This window comes from Eublepharis macularius, chromosome 5 (assembly GCF_028583425.1).
Source record: "Eublepharis macularius isolate TG4126 chromosome 5, MPM_Emac_v1.0, whole genome shotgun sequence".
NCBI classification, from domain to species: domain Eukaryota; kingdom Metazoa; phylum Chordata; class Lepidosauria; order Squamata; family Eublepharidae; genus Eublepharis; species Eublepharis macularius.
This window is the reverse complement of record NC_072794.1, coordinates 123,414,446-123,436,644: the sequence shown is the minus strand read 5'-3', so window position 1 is coordinate 123,436,644 and position 22,199 is coordinate 123,414,446. Positions and strand designations below refer to the sequence as shown.

The window sequence follows — 22,199 nt, the reverse complement described above, 5'->3', positions numbered from 1 at the left end:
TGCATTAGACTTTTAAAATGTTATTTAAATTTATTTTCCTGACTTATTTATTATTATTAATTTATTTGATTTGATTTATACCCCGCCCTCCCCACAGATGGGCTCAGGGTGGTTTTAGAGGGCTATCTTTAGAGGCTGAGAATCCCCCCCCCCCTTCTTAATCAAATGCAAGCTTTGATGCATGTTAATGAATACAACAATGCATAAATGAAGAGCAAATATCCCTCCATTTCATGAATACATTTCTGCGGTCTTGGTTGTTTTTTAGTTAATTGTACATTGTGTTTCCCATTCAAGTGATGGAGAACCTGATTTTTAAAAACTTTAAAAAAGCAATATGCATCTCACTGCAGCCAAGCTACTGCCAATATTCCATCCAGCACCCAACACTCACCATGCAGAGCTTAGGTTTGCACGACTTGAGCAGCTGTGTGACTGCCTGACTGACCAAGAAGCATTACGGAAGCAAGCACAGAGAAAAAAGACTTCCATTGTATGAAGTGATGCACTTTCACCAAGAGATTAAGATTCACAGACAATGAGCATTTCGATGGTTGTTGTGGGTTTTCCGGGCTGTATTGCCATGGTCTTGGCATTGTAGTTCCTGACGTTTCGCCAGCAGCTGTGGCTGGCATCTTCAGAGGCGTAGCACCAAAAGACAGAGATGACACTGAGAGATCTCTCAGTGGTGACACTGGTGAGATCTTTTGGTGCTACACCTCTGAAGATGCCAGCCACAGCTGCTGGCGAAATGTCAGGAACTACAATGCCAAGACCACGGCAATATAGCCCGGAAAACCCACAACAACCATCGTTCTCCGGCCATGAAAGCCTTCGACAATACAATGAGCATTTCTTTTTCTTTATAAAACTTTAGTCCCTTCCCTTTAAAATACGCAAAGTGATGTGCAATAAAAGAAATTAAAATATTTGTTAAAAAGAAAAACATTTAAAAGCAGAAGCAGTTTATAATCAACAGCTGTATAACATCACTTAAAATCAAGCTCAACTCAGCTATCTAGCAGGAACATTTTTAAGGCCTTCCTGAGCAGACACACAAGAAAGTTAACTGAAATCCCAACAAATTCTAGTCTTGCCCTACACCCAAGGACTCTCAAATTGACTCTCATTTTATGCTGCAGCATCTCTGCTTAATGCTTACACCAATACCCACAGCTGAGATATGCAGGGTGCTTCTGCCCACCTGGCTGTTCTACCAGTCAACAGAGCTGAAGCGAGCAGGCTGTCTCAAAGTAGAAAGCACAACACAGAAGACTGTGTGGGCGTACTGTAAAGAAGGTGCAGAGGAAAGAATATCCCGGCCGGGGTATGGCTGGAAGATAGCTGATACAGCAACTAGGGTAACTAGTCCTCTGGGTGGGGCATCCTCCACTCCCAGCTGCCCCCCCCCCCACTTCTCACTTGGCTGAGGAATGTAGCAGGAATGCTCTTGCATTGCACTGGGAATGATGTAATTCCTGCCACAACACAGGAGCAACAGGTTGCTATAGGGGCCAATTCAGTAAAAATCAGCCCCAAATACTAAATTTGGGGCTGATTTTTACTGAATTGGTGTCCCGCATGATCTGTTGCTCCTGTATTGTGCTGGGAATGACATCTGGAGCACACTCCAGGATTTCCACTCTCATTCCCATGGCTACCTCCTGCCAGCCAGGTGAGAGGTGGTGGGATGCAGAGGTTGGGATCTGAGATTTCTGACCCCCACGGGGGGGGGGGGCTGGTAACCCTAGCTGCTGTAAGACCACACCGTCACCCCCTTCCATGACCCCACCCCTGTTTTCAGCCCGGGGGACATGGTAACCCTAACAGCAACCCTGCTGATGTTAAGCAGAGCTGCAGTTAGTCAATCCTCTAATGCACTGAAATGAAGGAACTGCAGACTTCAGGAACTAAATAGTCCAGGTATGGCCTTTATTCCTCCAAATCCACATTTAGAAAACAGCCGAATCTCAAACAGCATTTCTTCCAGTGCAGTGAATATTCTGTGCTGTATTGCTGATAAAAAAGTCTTTCACTTGCTAAATGCAAATGGGGAAAGGTGCAACATGAGATGCTATGTTCTAGTAGAAAATCATATGGCAGGGTAGATAAAAGTCATTTTTTTAATCAACATCAGATTTTTTGACTGTGTGCCTTTACACACAGGAACAGGGCTAGCCCACCCCATAACTAAGGCCACAAAAGCAGTCTCTAGAGGCCTAGAATAGAACAACCTTAGAGAGGGGCAAGAAACAATGGAGTAACACAATTGAATGGCCATGTGTAGATTAGAAGAGTCATCTAGTTTGTATCAATATATACAACATACTAAGGCCAGGGGCAGAGAGTGTCTGAGAATGGCAGGAATGTCTAAGTTCACATTAGTCAGAAACAGAATTCAAAGATAGAGGTATTGGCTGAGGGCCAAAATATATTCATATGTCTGAGAAACTTGTAATCACTCATTTTACATAACCTTTGTTAAGAGGTAGCAGGAATGAACTATTTTTATATATTTTAAGAAGATGTTTCAAATATGGATAACCTTTGTCAGGTGTTTGACGTTATAAGACAGTAAATTAGCCAAGAATGTGCACCTCTTTAAGTGGGACAGACACAGCTGGTGTGAAATATTTGAAACCCTGTAAATATGACAAGTTAAATTGATAAGCAGCTTCTTCCTAGAATGGGCTCCTTGCCTTATTATCTTTGGGTAAGAAAGTTTTCGGAGTCATGTAATTGTTCTCCTTAATGGTCATGGTAGTTGTTATAATGGATGGTATGACTTTCTGTTGAGATGAAATTAAGAATGGTAAATAATCATGTTGTAACAATAAAAGCTTAGAATGGAAACAGAGATTTTGTGATAGTATTACTTGTGTACTATACCCAGTAATGAACCTAAAACATCATCTGTGGTGTAGCTTTTGCCATGAGTTAAATGATCTGATATAGGAAAACACTTAGGGTTTCTTAAGTGCACACATGTATCTGAATAAGGCCTGACCAGTGTCGTCCAGAACGCTATGTGAAATATGGGGGCTCAAAAGTACAAGAGTACTTTAAGATGATAAGTAAATGTTCTTCAATGCAAGGGAGAGTCTTCCAAGCTCAACAATCCATGCAGATTGATCTAAGAGAAGTGAAACGACATATACAAGAGAAGGAACCTTTTGAGGTGATTTTTAGCACAATAATAGAGAAGTGCAAGATATTTGCAACTGAAAAGGATGTAGAGCCTATAGCACCAAGATAAGCTATATAACAGAGAGACTGAGCTGACCCTATCAACCAATCCATGGAAGAGTTCTACCACAGATCAATCTACATTATCTACTTGGATTCGCTTTTAATCTGATTGAAGGCTTGGTTTAGTGATGTAAACCATCCTACTTATACCATGCTGAAACTACTACACCCATATACCATACTGAAGGGGGGGCTTCCAAGTCTATTCCAATCATCCAAGAATGCTACAGATATGAAAACTTTAGGGATTACTACTATTTAGCATGAGTTGTAGACCAAAAGACGTAACAAGAAAACATGCATTACTAATGTAGAACATGTACAACATGAATCACACCAAACTTCTTCCTGCTACTAAAATGGCTATCCTCATGGCACCTTCCTTCGAAGGGGAAACGTGCAGTCCTTTAGCACTCTCTGAAGGGTGAAGATATGGTTGCACTTCATAGTGTGTGAGACAGATCAAATACCTTGCATTAATTGTCCCTAGAGAAAAGTTGAAGCCGTTATCTTGAGGAAATAACTATAAAACAAGCCACTGTTTTAGCCCTTGTTCAAAGAATAATTCACTTTATATCTTGCATTTGTTCAGGCTATAGACAGATATGTATGATATAAGAAGTCAGATCTGATGCCCACAACCAACTGCAAAGGCGGCCCCCACATCCTCAAGCTTATCAGAACATGAAACAGGCACTACCAGCACCTCAGTGCTCCTCCCTACCCTAGGCAGCTGCAAGAGAGAGCAGACAAATTTAAGGCAGGTAGGAGGAAAGGCCAGCACAGGTCCAGACTTGAAATTGCCCTGACTAAAGAGAGCAAGAAGGCCGTGGGAGTGGGGAGGAGCAAGGATGTTGGGCCTGGCACTAAGTTGATTCAGCTAAGTGGGGAAAATGCCCAAGGGAGGAGAAACCAGAACAACCAGGCAGGACTTGTCATAATAAAGGCTTCACCCACCTAGCAGCCACACCCTCCCTTCACTTCCTGTGGGCAGGGCTAATCCCACAGGAACCAGGGACAGGTGAAGGGATGGACATAGTCATAGGCCTGCTTCATAAAAGTCAGGGACTTAGGCCAAGGAGGACAGGCCCCAGCTCTTCTTGAGTTTAGCAAGTTGAAGGAGAAAGCAGAGGGGAGAGAAGAAGAGCAAGGGGATTTGAACCCTTTCTCCTCTCGGGACTTAAGTCTGTTGAAGCACAAAAGAGTGAAGTCCTGGAGGAAGTACGGGCCCCTGCCAACCCCAGCAACACTACAGAAGTTCATCATGCAGGATCTATATAGAAGTTGTGAAATGCAGCCAAGATGTACATATTTCTGTTTTAATGCCTGCCTGATGAGATTCCTACTCTATTGCTTTTAAGTGGACAAATTACAGCTGTATTTATGTCTAAATCCATAGTGTATTGTTACTATAATAAACAAATTAAAGCTGTTTGTTCTAGAAGTATACAACACTATATAATGTACTACATCCAAAGTTTCTACATGCAAAGATTTTTGCTGAAAAAATAGCACAGATACACTCCGACTTAGATGCCAGCTGTAATACAGGTGAGACTGAAGAAATGCTTATTACAGCATTTGGTTCACAACAATGAACAGCGGTTCAATGGACAACATTGAACCACTTACAATGCTGGATACTGATAGGATCCTGGCATCTGTGAAGGCCATTATTGTACACTGGATCCTTGCCCATATTGGCTGCTAAAATCATGTAAAGACCAGGGCTTTTTTCTGCGAAAAGAGGTGGTGGAACTCAGTGAGTTGCCCTCGGAGAAAATGGTCACATGGCTGGTGGCCCCGCCCCCTGATCTCCAGACAGAGGGGAGTTTAGATTGCCCTCCACGCCGCTCGGTAGCAATCTAAACTCCTCTCTGTCTGGAGATCAGGGGGCGGGGCCACCAGCCATGTGACCATTTTCAAGAGGTTCCAGAACTCCGTTCCACTGTGTTCCAGCTGAAAAAAAGCCCTGGTAAAGACCATATAAAGGAGCCTTTACCTGAGGTTAGGAATGTTCCCACCCGCCTTACCTTCCACAAATGATACAAAACAGAATATTCAAGAGGATGTTTTACTCAGATAGGAAGGCTGTACTGTAAGGAAATAGTCTCAGGAAATCTATCAGTAAAGAGATAAGGAGAGACTGTAGACTCTACTGCTATTGCTGTAAGTATGATCCTACTGGGTAGTTCCCACATTATTTCATATGTCATTCATAGAATTGCTTATGCTCTGTTTCAACATTTCTTCAGCTCTGCATTGAATTTCTGCTGGTTTTTAAATCTTAGCAAATTTGCATCTATATGCCCATTACATGTTTATTGAAAAGTAACTGGTACTGACTGTACTGATTCACACTCTGAAATCTGGCTTGAATCTCAGTGAGAAAGGTAAACTATAAATAATGTAAATAAAAATAAATAAAATAATCCACCCACAGAGACCCCTATGATTCTGTAGCATGTCACTTTAATAATATTATGCACTGGTGCAAGGGAACATCAGTATAAAATACTGCAGAGAGTCAGGCAAGTGACATGTACTTACAATTAACAGACTCACACGCAGATACCACCCCTCTCCAAAGATTTTTTTCCCTGCCTTTGATTCCTGATTTCACAGTCTGGGGATAGATTCTACCACTTCTGTAGTGGTTCAAATGACGAGATAAGAGAACCATAGTATGAATGCTTATTGCAAAGGTATCCTCCAGGTAACATTGTCTATGGAATTCTGAAGCCACTGAGCTCAGGCCATGGAAGCTCACTGGTGACCTTGAGCTAGTCACTCCCTCTTAGCCTAACCTACTTCACAAGGTTATTGTGAGAACAAAATGGAGGAGAGGAAAAACAATGTGAGCTACTTTGGTTCCCCAACTGAGGAGAAAGGCAGGGTGTAAATAAAATAAATAAGCAAACAGTGCTATGGGGTGGAGAAAGAGGGTAGCCCAAAAAGAAGTCTGTAAGAATCTTTCTAAGGGTTTGGTTTGAGCTGCTGGGAGCTTATCCAGAGAGATTCGCGGGTAGAAGCAGCAGTGAACTGGCACTTCTCAGAAAGCGCTCATTATATTTTAAAGATAAGACTGCGCTGCTCTCATATTGCCAGCTGTAACTCATCGCCTACCACACTGAAGAGTAGCAAGACTAAGCTAATCTGGGAGAAAGCTGCCTGCCTTCCCCATCTTCCAATACCACAGCACTGGCTGTAGCTATGTCTCAACATTCTCTGCCAGCTATCAGAAGTCAGCCCTGCACCAAATCAGAAGGGCAAGAAAACTGAAGGAAAGAGGTTTGAAAAGATGAAGGAACAAGCCACTATTCCCAAGAAGTAGTTGAAGTACCTTTGTGGTACTACAAGCCTCCGGTTTGCTTTTTTATTGTGGCATAAGCTTCTGTAGATTAGATCCATAGGGCACTAGTTTGTAAAAGCTTATGCCACAATAAATTGATTAGTCTTAAAAGTGCCAAAAGGTGCATTCTCTCTCTCTCTCTCTCTCTCTCTCTTGTATCCACCATTCATGACCTTGCAGAAGCTATCACTTTCCAGAATCAAACGACAATGGCAAACCACTAAAAATCTCTGTGCAGCTTTTCCTGCAAGCTTGATCTGATCTAGATTTCAACACTACTCAAATATGTTTCTGTTATCGGGATTAAGATGGGGTATTAATATATTTGCATTGATATCTAACATCAAAAGAACAATCCCTTAGGGCTAGCACTTTGTCCACATGTTACATATATATGATACACTACCACCTCCTACCTATTCAGATTATCCAACCCCAGAATTCACCTATAAACCCACACTGGGGGCAGGGAATGCCGCAAGAACAAACAAGGCTATTCCAGTGTCTTAAGGGGTTAAGAATATAAATTATGTGAAACAGACACACCCAAGTCTTCATGGTCCAAAGTGTTAATGTACAGAATATGCATTATGTACCACTCCCCATAAGAGGAACGATCTATACTCCAGGTTGGTTTATTTGATCAGGCAAATTGCCTGGCAATGACTGTGGCAGGCAAAGAGTTACAAAGTAGGAAGCCTCCACCTCCATCAGGTTCCTACCAGGCTCCCTCTGCCTGCCTTCCCCCACCACCACCCCCCAATCTCCTATTTCCTTCGCTCAGCCTTTTTCCTATGGCTGGACTGTCAGTAGAAAAATAGAATTAAAGGGGTTACCATCACACAAGAAATTACAAGCAGCTACATGAAAAACTGAAGGAACCAGGGCACCACACACATGCACACACGTGAACACACACACACACATATAAACAATCAGCAGGAGGACCACATGGTACTGTAGAAGGCAGAAACACCAGGGCAGCGATATCCTAGCAGGGGTTTATTGAGAAGTCAGTTCTTGAGAGGCAGAGAATTCATTATTCCCCTTCTGTGACCTTTGAGAGAAAGAGAAGGAATTAACACTCTCTCATTAGGAAGCCCTGTGCAAATCATTTACTCCATCTGCACCTCCAATTTCCCTCTGACAAATAGGCCTGGGTGAAATACATTTGGATAGCTAAGCCTATCTGGGTGACTGTCAACAATTATGTACGTGTATAGAGTAGTAGAACTTAGGAGACAGACGAATGGGGAGATGGAGAACCAGTATTTTGGGGTTCCCCATTTTTTTCACTTTCTAAATTAACTCTGGAAGTCTTTTTTATCCACCCAGTCAAGAGAATAAAGCATCAGAAGATCCTCTTTCTCCACTAGCACTATTTCTTCCAAATTAAACACCTCATCAGCTGCACTTAACCAACCTGCCATCAGATCCCTGGCTCTATCAAGGTGAACCACAGTTGAGTGCTAAAGAAGGGACGGTATAGCTGATTTATCAACTTCCCATCAAAACCCCTGCTTACCAGCAGATCACTGGAAGAAACTGTTCTGACAGACGTAGCCTCTCCCATGACCCACCCCCATCATCTGCCCCCCCCCCCCGAATAAGGGAAGAAGAGTCTAGCAAAGAGGTACAGAAATCATAAACCAGCCAGGAAAAAAGGGAGAGGGAAACTCTTCTTCCAAACACTAAAAATAATGCACCAAACTGCTAGAAGACAGTTCTTACTGAATACGGTAACAATATTCATGACTTTTTAAAACAGTGTACCATATAAGCAAGCATCCTCCCCCACCACACACACCCCACCATCTCACAACACTTTTAAACCATGTCCTGAAAAACTGCATGCCAATGTTGCTCCCGCTCCCCTATCTTTGGAGATGAGAACACATACAAAGCTGCAGGCCCAGATAAACATTTACTTACAAGTCCAGGGAACTGGAGGAAGCATGAGTTTGTTTCTTGCCCAGTGAGGCAAGATGGGACATACGGTGTCGCAGCATGGAAGAAAGTGCTGCACCATGTCACCCTTTCCTTCACTAGTTTAAAACAAAACTTTGTAGAACATAGATATCAGCGGGGCTGACCCACCCATTGAGGCTGGTGAGGCTGCCGCCTCAGGGCGCTAAGGCGCTGGAGGGGCGCCGGCCTGGGGGCAGGGGTGCGTGCCACAGAGCTGCCACCACTGCCACTGGCCAGGAGCATGTGCTGGCGGCAGCAGCATGGGGCAGCTGAGCAGGCAGCCTCCCTTTCAGTTGCTCTGCAGGCCAGGCACAGCCAGGGTGGCCAGCTGCGCCTGGCCCGCAGAGCAGCTGGAAGGCCCCCCCATGCACGTGCCAGCCCCTGCGTGATGTCACATGCAGTCTGATGCACGTGCGTGCACACGCACGTGCGTGCACACTCACACAGAGACAGCATCAAGCTGCCTCAAGTGCCCGCGGCACTGGAGCTGGCCCTAGATATCAGCTGTTGCTGGAGAGCACAGAGGCACAGAAATTGTCAATGTGTGTTCTTGCAGCATAATCACAGGGTTAACCCAAATCAGGGAGATTCCCATGTTAGCATCTCGGAGAGAGATTCAGTAGTGTCAAGTATCAAACTCCTAGATTAGTGGGGGCTTACCTGGGTTGCTAAGAGCTACCGTCATAGATTGCTCATTGCTGTGGAACACAGGAAGCTGAAAAAGTGACATTGCACTGCACCTGGACACATGAAGATTCACACCCCCTAATGCTTCCTGGTTTTCTAAGTTTGTCTACACATCACTCAGCTACTGTAATGAGGTACACTTTCTAAATCATCACCAGTAAGGAGCAGACATGATCATATAGCCCCTCAAACTTTCCCTGCCTGGGTACTTCATCTATCTGCTGAAGGTCACTCAAGAACAGCCAGATGTTTCCAGATCCTCCAGGCAATTGAAATGTGAGCCTCTGTCCTTGAGCAAGTCAGAGAAATGCTTATCACATGAATGAATTACTTGAGCATCGTCATCTGCATATAGAGTAGTCAGTTCACTTCTCTCATAGGGCTAGCCAGGTTGCAAGAACAGACCTACAAGGCAGCAGCTTGCCACGTTCTGCCCTGCAGCCTGAAGACAACCTGCCAAATCACGTTGCCATCGTCCATGGGTCTCATTGAACCCAATGTCCCTGTTTCTCATCATTCTGTTTTTCTGAGCAAGTGGAAAATATTTCCTGAAGACACTTCTCATTTTTAGTGAATGGTCACCATGAAACACATTACCATGCAACCTCGAATATTTCCTTTCCTAATACACTTAAGAGGCAGGTGTGAGAGAATAACCCCCTTTATAAAAATACAAAGCGGGCAACCCTAAAATGGGGGGGGGGGGCATTTCTAGGGCAAGGGCTGGCAGGACATCAGTTGCAACTGACTGGTAGATCAACGGGTGATTTCAATGGATCACAGCCATCCTGTTCACCCCCAGCCCTGGCTCCCCAGGATTTACAGCCCAGGTTTGGCCCTTCCTACTTGGAGCCCTTGCTACAGGTGCCCATCAGAACAGGGGCAGGCCCAGAACCTTAAGAATCCATATGTGGTGCTAGCCTGTGTGTCAGATGGCTGTGTGTCAACTAGGGTGTTTGGAATACAGAATATAGATAATAAACATTTCCATTTCATGCTTTTGTCCATTCTCCCAGGCCCACAGCAGCAATGTTTACTTTGCAGAAGGCACAGGCCAGCACCGAGCAGCAGCTCCAGACACAAACGGCAGCAAAAGTGCTGATCCTGATGGTTTCCCCACCTGCATTTATACAGCTTCCTCGTCATCTTGTGCACCTCTATCATGGTGCCAGAGCTTCACATGCTAGCAGGCCAGGATGCAGGGCTCTCAGTGATGTGGCAGGGTAGCTGTGGGCCTGGGGAAAGCAGCCACAACCGTAGGCCAGAAACAGGGGCAGCAGACCAGTCTACAGCCCTCAAGACTACCTAAAGCAAATGCCTCCTGACTTTCTTCACCCTGGTTGACTTTTGGGGTTGGACCTGTTCAAGTGCTGCACCGTGGATTCATGGGCTTGCTTGAAACAGTTGCATTTCATTCTTACTATTACCCACCTGTAAAATCCTACCTAAAACATTAACTACATGTTGCTCAGCCCTTACCACACATATGTATGTTGAGTAGAACTACCTGTGACTCTTCTTCCTTTCTTGAGAGATGTGCTATACTTGTAATTACAATAATAATAACTGAGCTTATATATTGCTCTTCTAAACAGATTAGCGCCCCACTCAGAGCAGTGTGTCAGGCCTGCTATCCACAGTAACACCATATTGTTTTCTGATGCTTTCTCATTATGTAGTTTTCCAGTGTTATCTGCCTACAGGTTCACAGAGAGCCATCTGTGTTCCCAGGAAGGCTTTATCTACCACGACTAGACATCGACCTTGGAGGAGCTTCCCTCGCCTTCCGAGGCATCTACTCTAGCCGGACAATGGGGGGGGAGGGAGTGGAAGGAGGTTTTGATATATTGCAACATGTAACTAACACATCATTCTCAACAAAGCTTCATGGTCAGCCAGAAGCTTTCATGCCTTTGGAATAATTATGGACACCTGTACCTTGAATATAATTTCTCAATAAAGAACCTTTTGACTCAAGAGGCCTTAGATTTCTTGAAGCAAGGGGTGGGAGATGAAATCAGAGTAACTGGAATTCCATAAACTGACATTTTGTTGAGAATCAAATCTTCTCTCCCTAACCCCCACCTGGGAAGGATGGATACCGGATTTAATCTGAATGAACCTCCTACTCCTGGATTGGAGGGTGGAGAGACCCCCTCTTTACCTGATGTCAGGGTGGTCCCATCTGGCCTCGCTGGAGGAGGATCGTGGAGTATGCTTGGTGCCCGGCCTAGAAGCAGAATAGGGAGAGGTGTACCGCCTGTGACCTCTGTATCAACACCTAGGCAGTGGGGACCTTGACCCCGGGAAAGCCGAGAGCGGCGCCTTGGAACTATGTTCGGATGCCCAGCCGGCATGGGGATCCAGGAAGCGCCACTATCCCCCGTCGCGGAGGCCCCAGGGATGGCTGCCAGCGAAGACCCAGTTTGGGAGGCCCTACAAGCATCCTCTGCTGCCGTTAATGCCGCAAGGATCAGCGCGATTCCCCAGTACGTTTGGGATGAAGCAGCAGGATGTTTGGTGGAGGCACCCAGGATGGTTGAGAAAGAATGGTCCCAAGACTGGTCAATTCCCCGCAGCGAGCTACAGAGCTGGGAGAATGTCGATGTGGGGTCTGTCGGGACCGCCACCTGGGGAAGCGACACTGCCCAGCCCACCTTGGACCGGTGGAGTGTACTTATGGAGAAAGTACAAGTAATGCAGTATGAACTATTAGCCGTTACAGGCATCACCAAAGGCTGGGCGGCAAGTGCATCGGAGGCCCAGCGCCTGGTATCACCGTCAGAAGCACAAGGCTTCTACCAGGAGTTTCCTGGGGAGGATCTACAAGCGGGGCAATGGCACCGATGGAAGTACCGAGGGGAGAGGAGCGAGCGGAGGAGTCCCTCGGCTCAACCTCATCAACGTCCGGTTATCACGATGTGGAAGAACAGAAAACCGTGGAATTACAACCAACCCTGGGAGCAGGAGTCGTCACTGGTTTTGCAGAAGAAGAAGTAGAAAAGGCCCAACAAATGCAACAGGCGTGGGAAGAGGGATTGCGCAGAAATGCGGAGAGGGCGGCAGCGGAGGATAAGAGGAGACTGGACAATGCTCGCTACGCTGCTCTGGAGGCGCGAGTAGAAGCTATGAGAGATCTAGTGCAAGCGACTTATCTCATGGGACTGATGGTGCAGGGACCTGCGGGATCCCCGGTTCAACCAGGGCAAGTGACTACCGCCCCACCAGTACCGGTGACGACTGTACCTGCCACGACCACCGTTCCGCTTGCGCCCTGGACCTTGGAGGAGCTTCCCTCTCCTTCCCAGGCATCTACTCTAGCCGGGCAATGGGGGGGGGGGAGTGGAAGAAGGTTTGATATATTGCAACATGTAACTAACACGTCATTCTCAACAAAGCTTCATGGTCAGCCAGAAGTTTTCATGCCTTTGGAATAATTATGGACACCTGTACCTTGAATATAATTTCTCAATAAAGAACCTTCTGACTCAAGAGGCCTTAGATTTCTTGAAGCAAGGGGTGGGAGATGAAATCAGAGTAACTGGAATTCCATAAACTGACACAGTGAACAAGGTCAGTGTTATTACTATCCCCACAATACAGCTGGGGAGCTGGGGCTGAGAGGAGCAGCCTATCCAAGGCCACCTGCTGAGGTCATGGCAGTAGGAAGATTCAAACCAGCTAAGTGCTGATTTGCATCTCAACCACTTAACCACAACTTCTCTGCCATGGATTTATAAATTAACTTTAACCCATGTTCCTCAACTGTAAAACAGTTGTTCTCTAGAATGTCTTTTAAATGCATATATTGTATGTGTTCTATAGGCAACTTTGCTCACCTGTCTGCTCATAGAATCAGAGAGTTAGAAGGGCCCTTATAGACCATCTAGTCCAACCCCCTGACCAATGCAGGAACAGTCTAAAGCTTCCCCTACAAGTAATCGTCCAGCCGCTCCTTGAAGACTGCCAATGAAGGGGAACCCACCACATCTCTAGGCAGCCGATTCCACTGCTGAACTATTCTTAACCTGAAGTATTTCTTCCTAATGTCCAGCTGGTATCTTCCCTCCTATAGTTTAAACCCATTGTTTTGAGTCCTGTCCTCTGGTACCAACAGGAACAGCTCCCTTCCCTCCTCTAAGTGACAGCCTTTTAAATAATTAAAGGAAGTAATCATGTCTCCTCTCACCTTCCTCTTCTCCAAACTGAACATTCCCAGATTCCTCAGTCTTTCTTTATAGGGCTTTGTCTCCAAGCCCCTGATCATCCTAATTGCTGTCCTCTGCACCTGTTCCAATTTGCCCACATCCTTTTTGAACTGAGGCCTCCAGAACTGCACACAATACTCCAGGTGGGGCCTAAACAACATGGTATATAATGGGATAATGACATCCTGTGATTTGGATGTTATGCCTTTGATAATACGCTCCAAGATTTTCTTTGACTTTTGGGGGGCTGCATCACACTGACTTCTCATATTTGGCTCCCCATCCACCCAGATCCCAAGATCATGTTCACACACACTGCTAGCCAGAAGCATATCCCTCATCCAGTATGCATGCTTTGCATTTTTGTTACCCAAGTGGAGAACCTAGCACTTATCCATGTTAAATCGCATCTTATTCAAATCTGCTCATTTTCCAGTGTGTTCAGATCTTGTTGAATTCTAACCCTGTCTTCGAGGGTATTTGTTACTCCTCCCAGTTTGCTATCATCTGCAAATTTAATGAGTAATTCCTTCACACTCTTGTCCAGATCATTTATAAAAACACTGAAAAGAACTGGGCCCAGGACCAAGCCCTGTGGTACTCCACTGGACGCATCCCTCTAATCACACGTGATGCCATTGACAACTACTCTTTGGGGGCAGTTATCTAGCCAGTTATCTATCTAACCATCCTAGAGTCCAGTCCACAGTCCACCTGAACATCATGATGAACCTTGTCAAAAGCTTGACTGAAATCCAGATAAACATCAGCAGCATTCCCACGATCCAGCAAGCCTGTCACTAAACCATAGAAGGAGATGAGATTGGTTTGGCAGGACTTGTTGAGGACAAATCCATGCTCACTTCCCTATATCACCATGTTGTCCATCAGATGCTTGCAGATTGATGCCTTTAATATCTGTAATATCTCTGCAAGCACTTTTTGTTCTTGATTTGAGCTTGTGACACAGCAATGTCCTGAACTGTGCTAAGCTGATGTGTGATGACATGATATCATGCATGGGTAATATTAATGGCCAGCTCAACATAGTGAGCTGCTTCAAGTGCCTTCTTCCCATGCCACCACAACAACCTCCAGAAGGAGTTAAGGTCAGCTGGAGAAAAAGGGCCATTGCCGCCCACTTTGCCTGCCCCCTTCCCCAGCACCAGCAGCACTAGCATAGTGGGTGATAGCATCCACAACCACACCTGCCATCTCCTCCTACTGCCCCAGCGCCCCCCCAACTGATTTGGTACCTGAAGTCCAGAGAAAAAGAGGACCATATCCTGCTATAACGGCCCTATTTTTGACCGTGTTTCTGAGAGAAAAATGTATACATTTCCTAAGACAGATACATTGGCTGCTACCCTAGATGAGATAAATCCTTCATCATATCTCTTGAACGGCAGTATGGCTTTCATGTAACCTAGATGTGATGGAATAGTAGCAAACAGTATTATACCTGAATCCTTTCAGCAAGCTCAAGGTATCTTAGATGGAGGGAAGGGATCCCAGCAATGTCCTGTCCAAATATTGATCAAGTCCACAGCTGACGCAAAGGCAGTTCATACCTCCTGAATGCTGTCAAAATGGGGAGGGCTGGTGCAGCACTCATTCCGGTGCTTATATAGTATCTACCAGAATATGCACATTCCCATCATATACACACTGTTTGCATTGCTGGTTTTTTGTAAGGGTGATATCTTTCCAGTGTTGTCAATAAACTGATTCATGTCATTATGCAAAATACACAACTGTGTACGATGGACCTGGTGCCTCAGACCCCCTCCTTGAGCTGCCTGGTAAAGGCATCCTTTCCCCTACCCAGCCTATGATATAACCATTCAGCACAATATTTGGTTTCCAGAGTTAACAGACATTACCCCTTTGACTTCTACACTACATGATGCCTCTTTAAAAGCTAGCAGTGTGCACCTTTCCCTTGTTCTTCCTCTTGTTGGCTCCTCCATCGTCTTCCTGGGGAAGGCTGCTGTCTATGCTCCAGATGTGAAAACATGCTTTGCTCAAAGTCAACAAAGCAAGCAGGAGGCAAAACTGACAGGACAGTCCCCCCTGCAAAGCCCTGAGCCTGCATGGCTGCTGCTGAAATACTATATTGTAATCAGCAAATGAAGCATTCCAGGCATGGATCCCTGACTGCAAACGAGACAATGTGTTTCCTGACAATGCCAGTTAAGATACCATGGGCTCCTGTCAGTTTTGTTGCCAAAGGAGCCTCTGACAGGAATACTAAGCAGACTCACAATATTTTCCAGGGCTAGTGTTCCTCCCAGCTTTGTAACTTTCTTTATGATTTTCACATGTTTGTGCCCCACCAACAATTTGACACTCTAGGAGAGCTGCTAGCAGGGCCTGTCAAACACTGATGATATTATAATATCAGGATTAAACACAAGCACCATCTGATGCCCCCAGTCCTAGCAAAGCTAATGATTAGCAAGCAATGAAGCAATTTTTTTAACACCTTCTATTTCCCAAGCCTGGTCCACTCAACCCCTATTGCGCCACAGTTATTAAAGCTGCTTGTTTAATTTTTTTAATGCATTCATTTTTTAAAAAAAAAAGCTCAGAACCCTGAGTGAGAAATTGCTACTGTGAGTTAGCAGAGGTTATTCACAGAGAGCAAAGGAAATTATGAGCTCAACACTAAAGTGTTGATTTCATTTTTGAAAAATTATATAGTCGTAACAAAGTGATTTTTTTTTCATTTCATTCTCCACCACCACCACCAGCACCGCAGCACCACCACTTATGCCTGGCCGCAGAGAACTCAGGCAGGACAATTATGATTCAATGGGCATCTGTACACCTAAACACAGCGGCAGTGCTGGGTCACACAAACGGTCCATCCAATCCAGTAACCTATCCCTGTCAATAAAGATATTCTTCAGACAAAATTCTGCAGACAAAGTTGGCCCCAAAATTGCCAGAGATGAATAATCCAGACAGAAGACTCCTCAAACAATTTTTCATGGAACATAATTCAACAGGAGGTTCTGCTGCCCACACTCCACTGAAAGCCTCACCAGCTCACAGCTGTGCCCTGAAGAATTTCACTGGAATTTGTGTCCGAAACCCACATGTGCCTTGGTGGCACTCAAATTAATGGTATTCCAGATCTGCCACCCAGATCAGCCACCTCATCTTACTTAATGGTAGGAGCAACTTTGAGCAAATGAAGGGCAATCTTCAGAGACTTCATGAAGCGATCAGTTTGCTTCCATTCATCACACCTAGTTTTCAAAGATATTCTAGCCAGCAAACTGAATCACCTGGACAGTCAGAACGAAGCCAGTATTTCTCCACTTGATTCAGTCACAGTATTACTTAGTCATCAAGTCAACTTGAGTTTTTAATAGGGTTAACTTTATCCATTTATTTCTTAAAGGGGGGCATACAGTGGCATTGCATGCTAGATAGGGAGAAAAAAATAGAAAAAGTTCATTTCAATATATTTTCATATCTGATGAAGGGAGCTTTGACACTAGAAGACTGATATCCTAGAAATCTTGTTGGTCTTTAAGATGCTACTGGGCTCAAATCTTACCCATATTTTCAAATGCACCATATTTGCTCTCAATTCCCAGACAGAAGGACACCAAGAATTTTAATATTCTTCTTTGCCTTCTTGGCCCCCTAGGTGATTAGATGCCCAAGATTTTCCTTCATCGAGTTTTGACACAGTACAAACTACTTCATCCTCTACAAGCCTATGACATACACAATACATATTCTTCCCCCAGAGTGAGGATTCCTAACATTCCAGAATTGCGATAAGGAACAATTTGCAGAAATGGATATGAGATGCTCTACTGGAAGGATTTTTACATAAATGCATTAGAAGCACATAACCATGAAGAAAAGATTTAAAACTGCTCCACATGGCACGACATCAGCATTAGATTTATACCAAGGCTGGTGGCAACATCTTTTTTTTAATCCTCTCTAATGGACCATATAAATCAGTAATCAGCTCCTGTAGCTCCCAATCACAGTGACTAGCCCAACTTATTTATTTTATTTATGTCATTTATAGTCCGCCTTTCTCACTGAGACTCAACTATATCATCACCTATAACTATATCACCACTTGTGAAAACTTAGAGATGCTGGCTTGGATCCCGTGCAGGATTTCCATAGATGCAGTGGGCTGTTTTCGTCAACTCCTCCGTCCCATTGCATGCCTCTGACCACCCCTTCATGCTGTTTCTGTGGCACCCCATGACCTCAGGAGCTTCAAGGGGTTTTCTGAACTGCAGCAGGAGAGGGTTCCATGCATGAACAAAAGCTGTTGCATCACAACAGTGGTGCACCTGGTGCGAATGGGTTACAAAGCCACCTCCTATTCTCACTGCAACAGAAAGATTCTCTCTCTCACCTTTAAATTGCTACATAGCAATTCCAGGTCACATGTCCAACGCAGAGTGGTTTTTGTTTGTTTGTTTTCTGAATGCAAAAAAGATGAAATTCTTCCAACTCATCTCACTCAACATGGGAAAAGGTGGCCTTTTAAAAAAATCCTGGAGCTCTGATGGAATAAGTGAGATCTCACCAAGCAAAAGATGAAAACACAAGCCGTTTCGGCCTTGAGGGCTAAGATTTCGGGGCATAGTTCTGACGTACCTTAAATGCCCCAAACAAAGATATGTTTGACTTCTGAGAGTGCTTATGTTGCCTCCTATAAACACAGGAGTTCCATAAGCAACTGATTTGACATCGTCTAAACTGATTATATACAGTTTAGAAATACACAATTTACACAATACTAAGTGGAGCTACCTTATTTTCCCATTTCCTTGTTGCTTACATGGCCACACACAATCAGTTTTTCACAGGCCTCGTTTCCTCTTACCTTTCCTTTTCCTTCCCTCCCACTTACTTCTCTCTAACTATCCCCACTTCTCTCTCCCACTGCTCCCTCCTACCCTCACATCACATTTGACCACATCCCACTAGTTTTTCTGGCTCCCTCTCGGCTGTATGATAACAGAGCCAGGGTGGTGTAGTGGCAGGAGTCTGGGAGAGCTGTGTTCAATCCTCACACTGTCCATGAAGTTTGCTAGGTGACCTTGAGTCTGTCATGCATTCTCAGCCTAATCTACTCCACAGGATTGTTGTGAACATATCCATATATGCAGAGCAACCTGGAGAATAAAGATGGCACCTCATGCAACTCTCCCCAAAAATCCTCCTTTACCTATTTCTTTATTCAACTCAGAATGACAGTGTCTACAACATTTCCTCTACTTCAAGAGAAAATCTCCATCCTCACTGCTTTGCTTACAGCTTCTCCATACATAAATAGAAATCTGGTTCCTTAAGAAACACCTTATTTTTTAAGTAAAAGTGGGACACCAATACTACTAACAACATTGTTACTGTGAACAGTTAAAGCTCAAACTTAGAATCTGCACTGTGCACTAGAAAAAAAATTAGCAAAACTCATTTGGTTCTCTATCATATTTAGGATTGTGGCTGGGTTGGTGGAGCAAAAATATTAGGCACATGGATTTCTGAGAAACCAACATCATCACTCTCTCTCTCACACAATTGTTTGGTGACTGCAAGCACCGCATAATGAAGTAGATTAAAGGTTTTACAGCACAGCAAGCAGCTAGGCCATGTCATGCCAAACACTGGAGGACTCCTTTCAAAATCTAGCTATAATGTTGCACTCTACTGATTTTATGATGGCTCATTGTTTGGCAGCTGGAAAAAAAAATATTTATCATTGAGTGACAGGTACCTAGTGACAATATAGCATCCTGTTGGATTTTTTTTCCAACGCTGTTGACAGGATGTAATTTATGTAGAAAGGGGAGGGATACCCAAATCTGGAAAACAAATTAGTGGCTACAGCGGAAAGGGAACTCTGAATCCCTGTAGATACAAGAATAGTGGTTTTCCAATGGTCATGAATCAGACCACCTGATATAAGACAGCATCTCCCACTTTCCAGGAGATTTTGAAAAAGATGGCTGTGACCACAACAGTAGCAGCTGAGGTTGAGGTGATGTCTACTAAGGCTTACCAAACATTAAATTGCCCATAAAGAAAGCAGCAGCAATGCCTTCATCTCATGAATTCATTCATATATCTGGGAAGATGTCAATATTATTTTACCTAGTGTGTTTTCTAATCAGGAATTCCAAGATGACAAGTCAAAATGCACCCTGCATTCATTCATGCACACGCAGCTCCTGAAACTATGCAAAGGGATCTTTGTAACTAGGCCTGTGACCCCAAAACACAGGCAATCTCTGCCTGGACAGGATTCTGCCCCATCTCATCACAGCAGCAAGCTTATCAGGCCCCACTTCGCTCTCTTTGCTAACTCAGAGATTCTCACACACCTACTGACTTAGGCAATGAATAAGAGGAATTCTGAACAGGGGAAGTGTGTTGGCCAGTGCCAACATGGCCCCATTGGGTATTCCAGGTCCATGGAGACACCAGCCAAGAATCTCCCCTGCTGCCTCCTTGCAGCTTAAAGGAACACAGGGGGAGGAAATGACCCAGAGGATGAACACTTTTAGATGGGCAATCTCCTGGACTCATTCCCATCTCCTCATAGAATCAAAACCAGTGGAAGGAAGAAATGCACCCCAGTGCAGATGGTCTATCCACACCGCATTGCTTTCAGTGAAATATGCAGCTGAATGCACATCAGCACATTCTACTGAAAGCAGCAGACTGTGGATAGACCATCTGCATTGGGAAGCACATTTGGGAAAGCACACATGTGCACTTGCACTTTTTTTTAGAATTATCATTTTACTTCTCAGCTGTTCTCCCTTTAGGAATTTTAGAGTGACTTACACAGGGTTCTCAGCAGTCTTCTCCCAGGCAAACATTAATCACAACGACTGCCCCTTAAATGTCACCAGTGCTGTAGGAAGCGGTGCTTCCAGAACGTAATAGTGGGAGTGGCTGACGGGACCATTCCTGTGACTTTAAAAAGGTATTGCAGATGAGAGATTAAAGCATCAGTCATAAGTAGCATTATGTGTAATGTAAGAAATGGATCACCCTTTCACCTTGTGCTCGGTCAAAAGAACTCAAGACAAGCAAGACATGGTGGCATCTGAACGAGTGGGAGAATGTTATCATCTGCAGGCTTTGCCTCCATTCTGGAAGATACAGACATCGATGCAGGCAGACAGGACCAAGCTAGGAGAGCACTCAACGGAGCTTTGCCAGGGCCACAATTTTCAAAACAGCTGCCAACCTCTCCTACCAAAACTCTGACATCACGGGGGTAGCTGAATTGCTTGTGATGATGTAACAGGATTCAACTGTCACTCCTGAGGAAGCAAGCCACCTTCAAACACAATGTATTCCATAAAGTCAGAAAAAATTCTAAGGTGGAGTCAGATCAATGCATTCCCTGCACCTCAAAAGATACAGATTTGCTGCTCTTCATTTTCTATCTACCCTCACACACCTTGACAGAATCTGCCTGTCATTATCTACCTCCCCACCTGATAGAAGAACCATCACTTCTAACGGCTGCCAGCCAATCCACCTAAAATCATGCAAGACTACAGGGAAACTATTAACAGTTGCAGTCAAGTATTTCAGAGCAGGAGGGGAGTCTCTTTTCTTGGGTTCTGCCGCCGCTTTCCGCAGAGCAAAAACATCCAACTGCCGACTCTTGCAGGCTGCGGAAAGAAGATCATTTCTCAGCTGTTCCTGCAACTACACAGAGCAGAGGGGAGCTTCTCTCTGTGTTTTGCTCGCTCCTGATTTCCCCCTTCTCTGCCCTTTCTTCACATGCAAAACTATTAAAAGGGTAGAGAACGGGGTATGTATCTCCCGCAAACCAGGCACGAGCTTTTTGCTTACTAGCGGCTGCTGGGATGTAGTTTGCACGGAGAGTTTATGCACAGTTTGTCTTTACCGGGACGTTTTATCCAGTTGTTTAAGATTTGTACAAAAGGAGCAGCAGCCCCAGTGCCCAAGCAGATCTGCCCGCTGCCCAGCCAAGGCGTAGAACAGCCTTGGATTTTCCGTCGCAGAAAGCGCCCGCAAGAGTCGCCAGGGTCAGCCTCCTCGCTTGCAGCATCACTCCCTGGCGAGTCCCAGAGACTCTCTCGCCTCTACCCTCTGAAAAGGAAAGAGGGCACCCCGGGCGCTTTCCAGGAAAAGCCCCGGCGCCGAAGATCAGTCCCCTCCCCGGACTCCTCTCCTGGAGGCCACGATCCCGGACTCGCAACCGACAGCCGCCCGGGCACAGGAGCCCCCGGAGCTTCACCTAAGAAGTCAGCCAGGCAACCGGCCCGAGTGCATCTGTGCAGCCGAGCCTCCCCGGCCGCCCTCTAAACTTGCAGACGGCCCATTGGACGGCGCTGGCTCCCCTCGGGGGTCTCCAAAGGCGCATTTGCTCTGCGCTCGCATCCCGTCGCGCAGCCCCAGCCCCGTCGCTTACCTGTTGGGTCGCCCTCACAGCAGCTCGGCCGGCGAGTCCTCGGGACGGGCCCCGCCGCTGCCCATCTGCCCCCGCCTGCTGCGCCCCAGGGCGTCCGTCCGTCTGTCCGTCAGCGGCGCCGCCACTGGCCCGGGCCGCCTGGCATCGCCTCTGCCAGTCCCTGCGGCGCGGCTGCCCGCCTCCTCGGTCCCGCCGTCCCGCACGCGCGCGCAGCCCTTGCAGGAGGCTCCGCGCGGCAAAGCATCAGGCTGCCTTTGCTCTCCGCGCTCGCAACCTGAGCCTCAGC

At 45.6% G+C, this 22,199-nt stretch overlaps 1 protein-coding gene across 1 annotated transcript in view; it reads right to left on the bottom strand.

The window, feature by feature from the left end:
- TAFA3 (TAFA chemokine like family member 3) overlaps window positions 1-21,979 on the bottom strand; it is a 134,775-nt gene extending 112,796 nt beyond the window's left edge. Inside the window, exon 1 of the mRNA XM_054981441.1 lies at window positions 21,914-21,979. The gene's annotated coding sequence lies outside the window, so the exon portion shown is untranslated. The remainder of the gene's footprint in view (window positions 1-21,913) is intronic.
- Window positions 21,980-22,199: the final 220 nt, after the last annotated feature.